A 15,347-nucleotide genomic window follows, 5' to 3' on the forward strand; every position below is an offset into this window, starting at 1 on the left:
ATACATGTTAAACTCATGTTAAGACACAGAGCAATTCTGGTGTGGTGAGGATGTTTTTGTACGCTGTGTATGTTGAGCAAATGAGTTTGTAAAATTGGTATTTTTTGAGTTTGTTCACTTTTGTTGTTACAAAATGGCACTGGGCAGCCATGTCTGTGCTTGCCCTCAGAGCAGGGCAGTTAATTGCAAATTGCATATGGCATTCCTGCTTGGGAGGGGCTATTATTTTGTTAATGTTTGCTGGAGGAGAGGTATTAGCACCAAAAAGTTTTCAAGAAGGGGAAGATAAAGAAGTTTTGTTTGGAGAGTGAGAACAGAGAAAGCAGAAGGTGTGCAGATGGGGAACCAGAGGTGATGTGGTAAGGTACAAAAAAAATTGCAAAAATTAATATTAATATTTTAGAAGGAAGAGTCAGGTTTCTTGCCCCCTCTTTTCTGTGGAAAATGAAAGAAAAAGAAGGTGGGAGCTTTCTGGCCTACAAGGATATACTATGTACTGAGATAAGCAACACCCTTTTACTAAGAGACTTAAAAGGCATTTTATGATTTATGCCAAGCATTCAGAGAGATTTTGTAAATATAATTTTTATACTTGTGTATGATTTACAACCCCTCAAGATGGCCGATTGCATTCATACTTAAGAAGGGCTATAATATTGTAAATAAAGAGGTTTTTATACTAGGTTTTGAATGGAAGGAGGAAGGAGACTTGGACCCCCTCTCTTCCTCACACCTGTGAGGAAGAAGGTAAACAGCTAGCCAGAATGTGGGAGAGGGAAGAAAGATTTAAGTAGCCCTTTCCTCTCCCCTTTCTTTCTCCTTAATGGGAAATTTACAAATGCTTATACTCTGACATTATGTAATCCTCCTCCTTTTCCCCCAACCTGTATGTGATCAAGTGTATATAACTAGCCTCAGAGCTATATTCGAGGCTACACGATTTGGGTTAGCTATACCCCATGTAAGTCATATGCAGCTGGCTTATTAATAAATCTCCTCTTAAAAATTCTTTTGTATCCTGCCTTGGTGTCTCTACATATCCTGTGGAATTAAGATATGTTAGTTTACAACATTTGTGGGCTTGTCCAGGATGCTGGTGTTCTGCGTCATCTGGTAAAGACACCCGGATTGGCTGACCTCTTTGGAGGGTTGCCTGACCCTGCTGGGATCTCAAGGAGAGGTGCCGCTTGAGACGTCCAGGGCTCCCATTTTTCTGTGGGGTTTGGACAACTCCTCAACAGACACCACTGTTCCCCAAATTCAACAATTCGGCAGAGAGATCAACAAGTGTAAAAGTCTGACCTCTGGGGGTAAGTAAAGAAACTCATTTGCTTTATTGAATTCTTGCTTTTTGTTTTTTCTGAATTCTAGCTTTTTTGTTTGTGACTAGTCAATTTGGAACTATTGCATGGGAATCTAACACGATCTAACTCACACAATTGGCTCTCCAAGACTGAGATGTCGGTGGAGAGTTTTGGGTCCTGCCTTGGGCTTTTCTGGGACACATTTGTTTGTGCTCTCAGGAAAACACAATTAGTGGGGACATTTGATGGTGCTCTAGGAAGACAATTAGTGGGGACTGAGTTAATCAGTCCTGTCTCGGACTTCCAGGGACACTTTTGTACTGTCTGAGATCTAATTCTTTGCTTTTAATATTTCTGTCTAAAACCCCTGAGTGATTAGTGTATGAATGAGGATCTCTGGTGCCTAAGCCCACTCAAGAGACACAGATAGGTGAGCACCTGAGAGGCCCCTGAAGGGGAACTCCTTCCTTTTTCTGTTGAACTTTGTGCCTAAAAGTATAAATGTAAATAGTAAATGGTCTGTTTTGTAAGTTCTCTTTGTTTTTCAGGGAAAATCTCTGGTATAATTTTAATTGGAAATGCCAACTTTAATATTGAAAAAACAAAATGATATCATCCCTACAAATTGTTAATTTTAATTGGAATAAGTAAAGCAAACTCATTTAAATTTCTTGATTTGTCTGATTGTATGTGAAATCTTTGTTTAATGTCTAAATGTGTCTGTTTCTAAGGCCTGAATTAAGTTCCTGCATGCAAAAATTGGAAATTTCTGGCTTAAAACCAGAGGGCAAATGTGAAGAAAATTTGTAAACTTCATATGGTATAGTGGCTGTCCACCAGAGCTCAAAAATTATAAAACTAGCAAAATTCATAGATATTAAAAATTCTTCAATAGTGAATTGTCTGTACTGTAGATTCTCTTTGTTCAAGAAATTTCTCTTGACATTTTGTGGTATGCGCCTCTTTCTCTGGACACACTAAATCTCTTTTCTTGGATCCAAGACTTCTGGAATCAAGGCACTCTGTGTGACTTCTCCCCTGAAGAAATTTTCTCTTCTGTTGTCTCCTGCCTCTGTTCTTGTGTAATAACTGACACTTCAATAGTCTAACATTCTTTAGTCTGAGTGTTAATTATTATCTCTTATCTTTTTTGCCTTTTTATTGGTATGCTGATTCCTGCATCCTCCCAGACAGTTTCAATTTTGTAGATCAGTGCCCCAGACATTAAATATGGGAGGAGGGCCCAGTACACAAAAGACCTCATTAGGTTATCTCCTTCTAAAGCCAGAAGCCACAGCCACTATCACAGCTGCCTGGCCCATGCAGGTTCGCATTGGATTCAGACAGTCGGTAAAGAAACAATGGAGCCAAAAACTGGTGGGCCATCATCTTTAATTCTAGCTTGCACCCAGCGGGCAAGTAAAAACACACATTGGGCTCCAAAACCCACTCACATTCAGTGCTCACAAAGCTACTGACTTATCCGAGTTTCCTAGAATCAAAGGTTTCTAGCTCACCAGACTTATTCACCTCTGTTCCCCATCTCCTTCCTTCTCCCTGCACAAACTCTGCACAAACTGGCTTCTCACTCAACACTCTGCCATCTTGGCTGCCTCACCTGGCCTCCTCCACGTGGCCTTTCTCTGCTCCCCTCTGCTCTCTCCTCTCATGATAATCTCAGGAACCAAGAGCACAAGCTCCTGTTCTGCCCCCATTTTATAGTGTAGAAATCAAAACCTTTAATCCAGTATACAAAATAGGGAAGTCTCTAATACAAAGTCACTTCTCTGAGGCATGATTGGATTGTACCACCCCACATCAAAAAGGGTGGGAAAGGCTTAATCCCAAAACCAAGCCTCAGGCTACAATGATCCTGCCTGCCCACAGCCCACCCCCATCACACATTAGCATCATCTGGGTGATGGCCTCCACATGGGCAGCGCCATCTTTAACAAAGTGAGCATAATATATTTTATCCGGCCAACACTCCTAAAGCACTTTCAAGAAGCCTATGGAGACAACCATGTGTATAAAATTAAATGGTCAAAAGAAAGACTTTGCACTTTCTGTGAAATAGAATAGCCCACTGTTGGTCAAATAAGTTTGTAAACATGATATATATGTTTGCTCGCTTGTGACTTATAATGGGTGTGGGGGACAGGCTATAAGCAGGCCAGGTTGTTGTAGCCTGAGGTTTGGTTTTGGGACTAAGCTTTTCCCCACACCCTTGACTGATTGTATGATCTGGGTGGTGCACTCTCATGAGAAATCCAATTATGCCTTGGATAAGTGACTTTGTATCGGAGACTTCCTTGTTTGTATATTGGATTAAGGGATTTTGGTTTTCTACACTATAAAGTGGGACAGACCAGGAGCTCAGACACACAGTTCCTGCTATCACAATTGCAGGGGCTCCCCTGATCCCTTGCCCTTCATGGGAAGAGCTGGTTTTCTGCTTTTCCCTTGTCTTCTTTTGTGGTTTGCCTGTCTTGGTGAGACACCAATAAATAGGATGGCCCCCCATCCTCTGACTCCGCCATTTCTTTATCGCCTGCCTGAATCCAATGGGAACCTGCATGTGAATGGTCACGATGACGGCTCCTGGCCTTACAACTGGCGTAGTTTCCGGCAGGATTCAGAGATTGGTATGGAGCCACCACCCTTGATGGGTGGGATAGAGTACTGGTTGCTGCTCTGGCTCCCCATGGCTGTCCTTTTAGGGGCCATGGGCTACATGTTTTTTACTCAAGAGGAAACTGCCCGAGGTCAAAAGCTTCAGCATGAATTGCAAACAGAACGGCAGAAAAGGCTGGAACTGGAGCGAGCACTGGAGAAGGAATTACGGGTTCGAGAGTTGCAGTTTACCCTGGAAGCTGAACGTCTTCACCGGCAGTTGTTGGAGAAACAACTCCGGATTCAAGAGCTCGAGTCTCAGCTTCTGGCCAAAAGCCAGCAGCCACAGGAGCCTAAACGGTCACCAAAGGAGCAGCAGCATCCGTGCCGGTGGATTGGCTTTGAGTCAGCGGGAGCAGGCGCTTGCAACTCCTCTTCTGAGGATGAGAAGGCTCAGGCTGAAGCTGCCATACGCACACTGAGAGCCCGACCAGTTGTCGCCAAGAAGGTAAAAACCCAGCAATAAAGAGTCCCTCAGGGGCAGCCACAGCCTCCTGCCCAGGTAATGGAACACTCTGTGATCCGGCCCTATACCCAGGCAGAGCTGATGGAGTTGGGGGCACAATTTAGGCAGAAACCTACTGAATCCCTGGTAGCCTGGTTACTACGATTATGGGATATAGGGGTGGATGGCATCATGCTCTCCGGAACAGAGATGGAGAAATTGGCCGCCATTACCACACACTCTTCCTTGAGGCAGCATCTTCAGAACTGCCATGGCAACCCAGGAGACCATACCCTATTAGAATGGGTGATGGCTGCCATTCGTATGGTCTGGCAGAATGCTGGAGAACTGCCAGGGGCAATGAGTCGGTGGCAGTGCTACAGTGAGTTAGTAAAGGTCCTTCGAGAACTAGGTATGAAGAATGCTGTTTTCAACCCTGGGTCTCGTGGGCCAGACGAAGAAGTGTTTACGGCCAAAATGAGGGAATTTGTCCTTGCTAACGCCCCGTCAGCCCTTTTTGGGTCACTTGTGGCTATCTTGGGCCCCTATGTGGGGCAGCCCATCAATGCAGTTACACAGATGGTAGCAGATTTGGGAGAGCTGGAGGCCGCTCGGGATCATAAAGCAGTGAGGGCTGCTGCCTATGTTTCCCCCCCAACTAACAAGGGAAACGGGCCTGTAAAGGTTACCCGAACGCAGATGTGGGTAGACTTGATTGCGGCTGGAGCAGATAAGGGGAAATTGGATGGCCAGTCTAATAAAATTCTTTTGGAGCTTTGGCAGCAGCTTAAACCAGAACAGAAGTTCCAGCCACTGAGACGAAAGGCCCCAGCAGCTACCAATAAAACGTTTGGTGCGCGCACAGCTCGGTTACAAGATTATATGATAGAGACAGCCGAGGGAGAGGGGAACTCCCAAGACCCATTGTACCAGTTTGAATAGGAAAAAGGCCAAGGGACCCGTCTAACGGGGATGGGCGGGGACCGGAGGCCACATGTGGAACTGGCTATCCACTGGTCCCCTTCCAACGTACAACAGGTGTTGGCCTTGGTGGATACAGGTGCAGAATGTTCCCTTCTCTATGGAAACCCAGAGCGGTTTGCTGGGACCCCAGTGGCCATTGACGGTTATGGGGGCCAAACTGTCCAAGTGAAGCCAATAACTATTCCATTGGGGATAGGGAGACTACCTCCTAAGCCATATAAGGTGTATGTATCTCCTATTCCTGAATATATTTTGGGGGTAGATGTCTTGCAAGGACTGTGGTTGGAAACTACAGCTGGGGAGTTCCGGCTGTGGATCAGGGTTGTGAAGGCAGTATTGCGGGGACATGCATCACATTCCCCTTTGCAATTACCCATCCCTCGGCGTGTGACTAACACCAAGCAGTACCGCCTGCCAGGTGGTTATGGAGAAGTCACAGGGACAATCCTTGAACTAGAAAAGGTGGGGATCACCTGGCCAGCACACAGTCCTTACAACTCCCCAGTATGGCCTGTGCACAAAGCAGATGGAACCTGGAGAATGACAGTAGATTACAGGGAACTTAATAAAGTTGTTCCCCCTTTGCACGCTGCTGTTCCCTCGATAGCTAACATGATGGATCGGCTAAGCCATGAGTTGGGGACATACCACTTTGTGGCAGACTTGGCCAATGCTTTTTTCTCTATTGATATAGCCGCAGAGAGTCAAGACCAATTTGCCTTCAGTTGGGAAGGGAGACAATGGACCTTTACAGTGTTACCCCAGGGCTATTTGCATAGCCCCACCTGTGCCATGGGCTGGTGGCTGCTGACCTGGCTAAATGGAAACAGCCAGAGGTAGTCCGCATGTACCATTATATTGATGATATTATGCTAACTAGTGATTCTCTTTCAGAATTGGAGCAAGCAGTCCCTACCCTGCTATCCCATTTGAAAGCATGTGGCTGGGCAGTTAACGAGAACAAATTACAAGGACCTGGGTTATCTGTTAAATTCTTGGGAGTTGTCTGGTCGGGTAAGACAAAAGTTATCCCTGACGCAGTTATAGATAAGATTCAAGCATACCCCGTGCCCACTACGGTAAAACAGTTACAGGAATTCTTAGGTTTGTTGGGGTATTGGCGAGCATTTATACCGCATTTGGCTCAGTTACTACGCCCCTTGTACAACCTTATTCGAAAGGGGGTTCGCTGGGATTGGACTGAGCAGGCGCAAGGTTCATTTGCAGCTGCTAAGAGAGCTGTCAAGGTGGCACAGGCCTTGAATGTGTTTGATCCTGCCAGGCCCTGTGAGCTGGATGTTCATGTAACCTCGGAGGGGTTTGGATGGGGCTTGTGGCAGTGGACAGAGCGCCTGCGGCAACCTATTGGATTTTGGTCCCAATTGTGGAAAGGTGCTGAAGTTCGTTACTCATTAGTAGAGAAGCAGCTGGCAGCTGTGTATGCTGCCCTCCTGGCAACTGAGAGTATTACAACCACAACACCAGTTACAGTCAAAACAACATACCCTATAGCTGGATGGGTGAGAGATTGGGCAACTAAACCACATAGTGGTATGGCCCAAATGTCTACCCTGGCCAAGTGGGGTGCCTATCTGCAACAACGCTGTGCTCTTAGCACCAGCCCATTGAAGGCAGAACTGCAGGAGGTCTTGGGTCCAGTCACCTATGCGACCTTAGAGTCAGGTGCAACTGGGGCTCAGGAGGCAGAACCTGAGGTCAGTCCTTACCAGGAGGGGCGGGTGCCCATCCCCGAAGATGCCTGGTATACTGATGGTTCCAGCAGGGGCCAACCTGCCAAATGGACGGCTATCGCCTTCCATCCGGCCACTGAGACTATTTGGATGGACACGGGTACAGGCCAAAGCAGCCAATGGGCAGAATTAAGAGCTGTTTGGCTAGTTGCCCATAATGAACCTTCACCTCTGGTGATCTGTACTGACAGTTGGGCTGTCTATCGTGGACTGACCCTTTGGATTGCTACTTGGCACATTAACCAGTGGATGGTAATGCACCGTCCATTATGGGGTCAGGCCATGTGGCAGGACTTATGGGAAATAGGACACCAGAAGCAGGTGACAGTATATCATGTCACAGGGCATGCCCCTCTAGCCCATCCTGGGAATGATGAGGCAGATACGTTGGCAAGGGTGCCATGGTTGGAGACTGCACCTGCAGGTGATGTGGCACAGTGGCTCCACCGGCGCCTGCTCCATGCAGGACAGAAAACTATGTGGGCTATGGTTAAGGCTTGGAACTTGCCTGTGTCCTATGCAGAGGTACTTGCAGCCTGTGAGCAATGTGCAGTATGTTCCAAGGAACACCCTCGGAGACCACTGGTGTCACCTGGACAGATCCAGAGGGGTCATGTCCCACTGACAGGATGGCAGATAGACATCATTGGACCCTTACCAAAGTCAGAAGGGTACCAGTATGCAGTCACTTGTGTAGATACTGCCACCGGGCTGCTTCCTGCTTACCCCGCTCGTAACCCTGACCAGAGGGCAGTCATACAGGCTCTGGACCGCCTGAGTGCTGCATACGGGCGACCGCTGGTCCTTGAAAGTGACAATGGTACCCACTTCACTGGTTCAACGGTGAGGCAATGGGCTCAAAAGCTGGGGGTGGACTGGAAGTACCATGTTCCCTACCACCCCCAGGCTGCTGGCATCATTGAGCGTTATAATGGACTCTTAAAGCAGGGACTGCGACAGGAGGGGGGCACCGGCTCTCTTACTGGATGGACACGCTGCTTATGGACAGTACTTCGGATTTTGAATGAGCGACCTCGACGGGGAAGCCCAGCTCCAGTAGAGGCCCTCCTGCATCGGACAGCTGCCCCTATTCAGTTGCAGATACGCACCAAGGACATTTTACTCAAGCCAGGTTTCGGACAGCAGGGCAACGTGCTCTTGCCTGCTCCAACAGCCCTTCTTAAAGGACAACGGCTTCAATGGACTTGGCCCTGGACTGTACAGGCCCCCCATCTGAGATGGGTGGCCTTGTTGGCACCATGGGGAAAGGGGTTAGAGGTGAACCTCCAGTTAACTCCTTGGGTAACCAGCACCTGGCCACCTAAGGTAGAAGTGTATTATCCCTTGAGTGCTCAAGGGGACAGCATTTTGAAGGGCACCTTTGTAATCTCTTTATGGCCAATAATGAGTTCCCCTATTTTACTACACATAGAACCAGCAGATGCTCATGTATTGGCCAATAAGGTTTGGTACTCCCGCTCAGGGCGGCCTCTGGTGCCAGCTACAGTGCTGTCTGCAGATAAAACTCTGGCCTGTATTCTGCCAGAGGGAAAAGATTTGCCTCTCTTGGTGCCACTGACAGCTCTCTCATTTCGCCCATAGTTTTTGATCTGTTAATCCTATTGCTGTAGTTGGTACTATTTCTGTTTATGCAATGTATCCTACTCTTTGCACAGTGACCATCATGGAAGATGCCTGTGGTTTAGATTGTAAAGCGAGCAAAAGGGGTGGAATGTTGGTCAAATAAGTTTGTAAACATGATATATATGTTTGCTCGCTTGTGACTTATAATGGGTGTGGGGGACAGGCTATAAGCAGGCCAGGTTGTTGTAGCCTGAGGTTTGGTTTTGGGACTAAGCTTTTCCCCACACCCTTGACTGATTGTATGATCTGGGTGGTGCACTCTCATGAGAAATCCAATTATGCCTTGGATAAGTGACTTTGTATCGGAGACTTCCTTGTTTGTATATTGGATTAAGGGATTTTGGTTTTCTACACTATAAAGTGGGACAGACCAGGAGCTCAGACACACAGTTCCTGCTATCACAATTGCAGGGGCTCCCCTGATCCCTTGCCCTTCATGGGAAGAGCTGGTTTTCTGCTTTTCCCTTGTCTTCTTTTGTGGTTTGCCTGTCTTGGTGAGACACCAATAAATAGGATGGCCCCCCATCCTCTGACTCCGCCATTTCTTTATCGCCTGCCCGAATCCAATGGGAACCTGCATGTGAATGGTCATGATGATGGCTCCTGGCCTTACACCCACCTTTGGGGTAGGATGGCCACGGACCAGGACTTTTAATCCCGGGTGGTAAGGGCAGTCTGGAATATCATGACCAGGAATTCAGGCTACCCTGACCAGTTCCCCTGCATTGATTAATGGCTAAACTTAACAATGAACCCATCAAAACGGCTAAAAGCATGCTCAATATAGAAAGGGCGCTATGTCTTCCTAGTCCAGCCAGATTCACATCTAGGCCAAAAAGCAGGTTTGAGATAAAGGACTAGGACTCTGCTAGAAAAAAAATTAATGCACATATTACAAAGAGGAAAGGACTGAGGAATGCACTCCAGAAAGTGTTTCTTGAGCCTGTGGGGGCAAAGGGATGGCAAGTAAGCAGTTTGGGTGAGAAAAGAGTGGGAGTCAGGGCCAGGACGTGCTGAGTTTGGAGCAGCAGGGGAGGGTGCTGCAATAAGGCAATGGGGACAACTAAGGGTAGAATGACTGGAGGAAGTATAGATTAGAAACTAGTTACAAATATTCCGATATCCACCTATTGACCCAAAGAAGTCTTATCCATTTGGAAAATATGGGGTAGGAATAGTATTAAAAAATTAGAACTTTTCTTTAGAAAAATCTTAGAGAAAGAAAAGGAAACAGGGCCAGATGGAAATGTTTGGAAAATAACAACCCACGGGTGTGGACCTTGTTAATTATCAGTTTCTTAAAATGAATTACAGCTCCACAAAGGAGAATGAGTGATAAGATTATGGGGGAAGGGCTATTATCTTGCTAATGTTTTGCAGGGAGAGCAGAGAGAATGCAAAGTGCTGAGGGAGAAGTCAGTTTTGCAGAGAAAAAGCCATGTTTGCAAAAAGAAAAATATTTTCTATGTTAAAAATATGTTATTTTAAGTCTTTTGTTAATTTTCCTTTTTATTTGCTATTTCATAACCCTGTGATATTGAAATCTTAGTTTAAATATTAGGGGATATGTAAAGCCAGTAGCCACAGTGACCATCACAGCCACTTGGCCCATGCAGGTTTGTATTAGATTCGGACAGATGGTAATGAAACAATGAAGCCAAGAACTCGTGGACCATTAGTGTTAATCCTAGCTTGCACCCAGCGGGCAAGAAATACACACAGTGGGAAAACACTTCCCTTTCCATTCAGGGCTCCCAAAGCCACTGACTTATCTGAGTTTCCTAGAATCAAAGGTTTCTAACTCACTAGCCTTATTCACCTTTGTTCCCCATCTCCTTCTCTTTGCACAAACTGCCTTCTCCTTCAACACTCTGCCATCTTGGCTACTTCTCCTCTCCTCCATATGGCCTTTCTCTGCTCTCCTATAGCATGGACTCCTCCTAGAATGTAATCACTCTTCTCTTGGAACAACATGGTCTCTCTTCCTTTTAAAACCTTTGGTATGAAAGCCCTCCCCCAACACATATTAACATAATCACACCCACCCTAAGCAAGAAGAGCAACTAATATTTTCACCTGGGTGACAGGCTTCCATGTGGGCAGTGGCATCTTTAACAAAGTGAGCATAATATATTTTATCTGCCCAACAGGATATGTAATAATTATTAATGTATTAATTATTAATGATATTTTTATGTGGTGTACAAATGTTTAGCTTATTATCATTTTTAAAGCAGTATTGTTCAATGTTAGGTCACTAAACCCAGATTGACAAATATTACTATTCATTGGCTTAACAGTAGAATTCTCAACATAATAGGTGGAAAGGAGAAAATAAAAAATAAATAACTAATTGTGGTAGTAGGAAACAATTAGGTTTTGAACCCAGATTAAAAGGGCTAAAGAATGTGAACAGAATTCTGTTTCTCTTAAGCTTCTTAGACATTATCTGTTTGCGTGCATAAAATTATAGCAAAAGTAAGGTATGTTTTCTTGGAATGTAAAAGGAATTTGTGATTAAGTAAAACATAAGATTTATTTTATGAAATATTCATCATTTTAGTTGGTGCCTTTGACTAGATCTTTAGAACTTGAGACATAATTGTAATAAGAAATAGTTTAAATTTTTTTTTCCCAAGTGACCTATAAAATTAGAAAGCTCAGGATCCCCTTTCTTGGGAAGCCTTGATCCCTAACAGGACTGTTAGAATCTGTACTGTACATACGCTGCCCACTTATGATAACCAAGACCACCTCAAGAAAATGTTTCTGGTTGCCTGGCTTAAAGCGGGATCCTAACAACCAAGTAAGTGAGAAAGGTTTACACATTTTCCACTTGTTTCTGTTAGCCAAGATCAGAGAAAATACTAAGAAAAAGAACCATAAACTTGTCTAAGGTATCAGAAGTTATTAAGAGTCCACAGAAGACACCCACAGCTTTCTTAGACTATGGAAAGTTTGGAGTCTATGCACCTCTAGACCTGGAGGTGCTAGAAGATACTAAGGCTTAGCCTTTACATAGCAATCAGCTCTAGAAATTAGAAAGAAAATGTATTATAAGTTTAAAAAAGGTAGCATCATCAGCTGCTGAAAAAAATAAATAAGTAAAACTAAGCATTTTGGAAGAGGCATTGCTCCTCCCTCACTCATATAACTCTGTTTGGCCCCTAAGACAGCTGGTTAGTCAAAGACAGGTAAGATTCCTGAAGGCAGGAACAACCTAAGACAGGCACAGTCGAACAGGGGCCATCAGAAGAAAGCTTAAGAACTAACAAAGATGAGGCTCAAACCCTCACCCTAACAATGAAGGAGGCTGTTCCCCTGAAACAGTGGCTTTTATCCACTGTCCAGGGCAACAAAAGAGGGGGATTCCCTAGAAACTTAAGAAAAATCAAGCAGCTGATGATACTACTAATAAGGTAGCCCTAAAACCAGTGGGGTTTTTAGGAAATTTTAGTAACTTTACTAGAACCCTTGTTGCCAAAGGATTATTCACAACCAATTAGAAAAAGATTTTGCCAACAGAAAAGAAATAATAAAAATTAAAAATAATTAGAAAAACCAGACTTAAAATCTATTGCAGAAGGCATAATATCCAAGTGTTTAGTCTGTGCCCAAATTAATACTAAGCATAATAAAGAAATTATAAATAAAAAAAAAACCAAGGAGAAAGAAACTTTCCTAGGTAGACACTGAAAATAGATTTTACTAAAGTAATTGACAAGTAGGTAGAAGAAATGAGACCTACCCTCTTTTCCTACTAGAAATGAGACTGAAAAAACAGTTAAAAAATTGCTGTATGAAATTTTTTCCAAATTTAGCTTGCCCATTCTGTGGTAAGGTGCCACAGAATGGGCAAAATTAATATTAATATTTTAGAAAAAAGAGTCAGGTTTCTTGCCCCCTCCTTTCTGTGGAAAATAGAGGAGAAGAATGTGGGAGCTTTCTGGCTTACAAGAATGTACTATGTACTGAGATAAAAAAAAAAACCAAAAAAAAAACTTTTACTAAGATACCTAAAAGGCATTTTATGATTTAGGCCAAGCATTCAGAGAGATTTTGTAAATATGATTTTTATTCTTATGTATGATTTACACCAGCTCAAGATGGCCAATCACATTCATGCATAGGAAGGGCTGTTATATTGTAAATAGGTTTTTGTACTAGGTTTTGAATGGAATGGAAGGAGGAAGGAGACTTGGACCTCCTCTCTTCCCCACACCTGTGAGGAAGAAGGTAAACAGCTAGCCAGAATATGGGAGAGGGAAGAAAGATCTAAGTATTTCGGAAGGAAAATACTCCTTTCTTTCTCCTTAATGGGAGATTTACAAACACTTATCCTCTGAATTATGTAAGTCCCCTCCCATCCTGAAATCATGTGATTGCTGTATGTACCTCTAGAAAAAGGAGTCACAAGATGACTCTCCTTTATTTTCCCCCAACCTGTATGTGATCAAGTGTATATAGCTAGCCTCAAAGCTATATTCAACACTACATGATTTCAGTTAGCTATACCCCATGTAAGTCATATGCAGCCGGCTTATTAATAAATCTCCTCTTAAAAATTCTTCTGTATCCTGCCTTGGTGTTTCTACATAACCCATGGAATTAAGGTACGCTACTTTACAACATTCTAATGATGGACATGCATTTGTATCCAAGGTTTCATGGCTAGTGGAAAAGGCACTCAATATAAATTGGAAATTAATTGAAAATTACATTGTGCCTACAGGATCCAAAAGTTCAAGGCAGGTAGGACGCATGAATCAAATCGTAAAAATAACTTTAACCAAATTTGTTTTTGAAACATTAACCAAATTCGTTTTTGAAACCAGTGAGCAAGTGGTTCTCCTTAGGGCGAGGTGGACCCCCTCTTCCCCCTCCAGCACCAACAGCACTGTCTTCCCTTGGATCCTGTCTTCCCTTCAATCCGGTGCAGGCACGGGGCCTTGGTGCATTTCTAACTGGAATCTGGGCTGCTGCGGGGGGTGATGACCAGGACTGGATCATACAGAGCTCGGCCCTCTTTTGTTTGCTAAGTACAAAGCAAGGCAAGGCTTTTACAGAAGTGCAGTCACGGGAGCTCGACCTGCTGTGCAGTAACCAAGGACAAGCTTGTCACCCACAGATGCCCCTGTTACAGTACATCCCAGCCTCAAGTCAAGTGTGAGGCAGCAGAGATGGCTCTGAGCTCAGAGCCTATAAGCAGGTTCCCTGTGCTAGCTATGACAGGCAGCTCTGTGTCCAAAACATCCAGCCGCCCCAACGCATCCTGCAAGCGCTTGTGAGCCAGCCTGACGGAATCCAGTTCCCTGGAGGACCTGGTGGCCACAGGTACCATTGGAGCAGGGCTCTTGGTCATGGCCTTGGTGAGTGTGGCGGGCAACGTGTACACGCTGGTAATCATGTGCCACTTCCTGCAAACCTCAGCCTCCATGTATGTCTGTGTTGTCAACCTGGCGCTGGCTGACCTGCTCTACCTGCTCAGTATTCCTTTATATGTGACCATCTACATCACCAAGGAGTGGCACTTGGAGACGTGGGTTGCTGTGTCTTCTTTAGCCTGGACTTCCTGACCATGGATGCCAGCATCTTCACTCTCACTGTCATGAGCTGTGAGTATTATGCCACAGTGCTGAGGCCGCTGGACACTGCACAGCGCTCCAAGGGCTACCGCAGGTCCTGGCACTTGGCACATGACTGCTGGCGCTACTGCTGGTGCTGTCCATGATGCTGGCTTTCTGGCTGGTCCACAGGGAACACAAGAGTCTCTGCCTTCCAGCCTGGGGCCAGAGCACCTACCGTGCCTACCTGACACTGCTCTTTGGGACCAGCATTGTGGGGCCTGGCGTGGCCGTCAGGCTTCTCTACACATACCTGGCTTGGGCCTACTGGCTGTCACAGCAAGCCTCCTTCCTATAGACATAGGGGCTGCCCAGCCCCAGAGTAGTGCACCTTATCCTCGGCATTGTGCTACTCTTCTGGGCATGCTTCATGCCCTTCTGAATATAGCAGCTGCTGGCCCAGTACCTTGGTGCCCAGCTGCTCATACCCCATAGCTCACCCTGCAGCAGGAGCATGAGTGGGTATGTGGGCACCCAAGATTTCTGGCAGTGCCTCACCAACTCCCAGCATGCCTTTGGCCACTTGCTGTCACCCAACAGCCAGCAGGTCACTGAGCGCATCAGCAGGCCCCTGGGGGGTCTGTCCCTGAGTGTCCCAGCCTCCAGTACTCACAGGGTCTGCAAATTACTCAGCAAGCTGTTCAAAAGACTGTCTGAGAGGTGCTTCTGACACTGCCAAGAGACCCGGTGCATCCTTTCCAGCCTGGGGACTCAGTCTGGGTAAAGAAGTACTTCACCCAAGGACTGACTCCCACATAGATGAGTCCACACACCATGATACTGACCACTCCTACTGCTGCCAAGGTAGAAGGCATACCCGCCTAGGTTCACCATAGCCAGTTGAAGCCTGCAGTCCCAGCAGAGACACCCTCATCGACAGCAGAGACCGACCCCGCCAACCCTTGTAAGTTGACCCTGAGAA

The 15,347-nt window shown here is 45.5% G+C and overlaps 1 pseudogene; it reads left to right on the forward strand.

Moving 5' to 3' along the window:
* Positions 1-13,981: 13,981 nt before the first annotated feature.
* LOC136319240 (urotensin-2 receptor-like) lies at positions 13,982-15,095 on the forward strand (annotated as a pseudogene).
* Positions 15,096-15,347: the final 252 nt, after the last annotated feature.

This window comes from Saccopteryx bilineata, chromosome 1 (genome assembly GCF_036850765.1).
Source record: "Saccopteryx bilineata isolate mSacBil1 chromosome 1, mSacBil1_pri_phased_curated, whole genome shotgun sequence".
Taxonomy (NCBI): Eukaryota; Metazoa; Chordata; class Mammalia; order Chiroptera; family Emballonuridae; genus Saccopteryx; species Saccopteryx bilineata.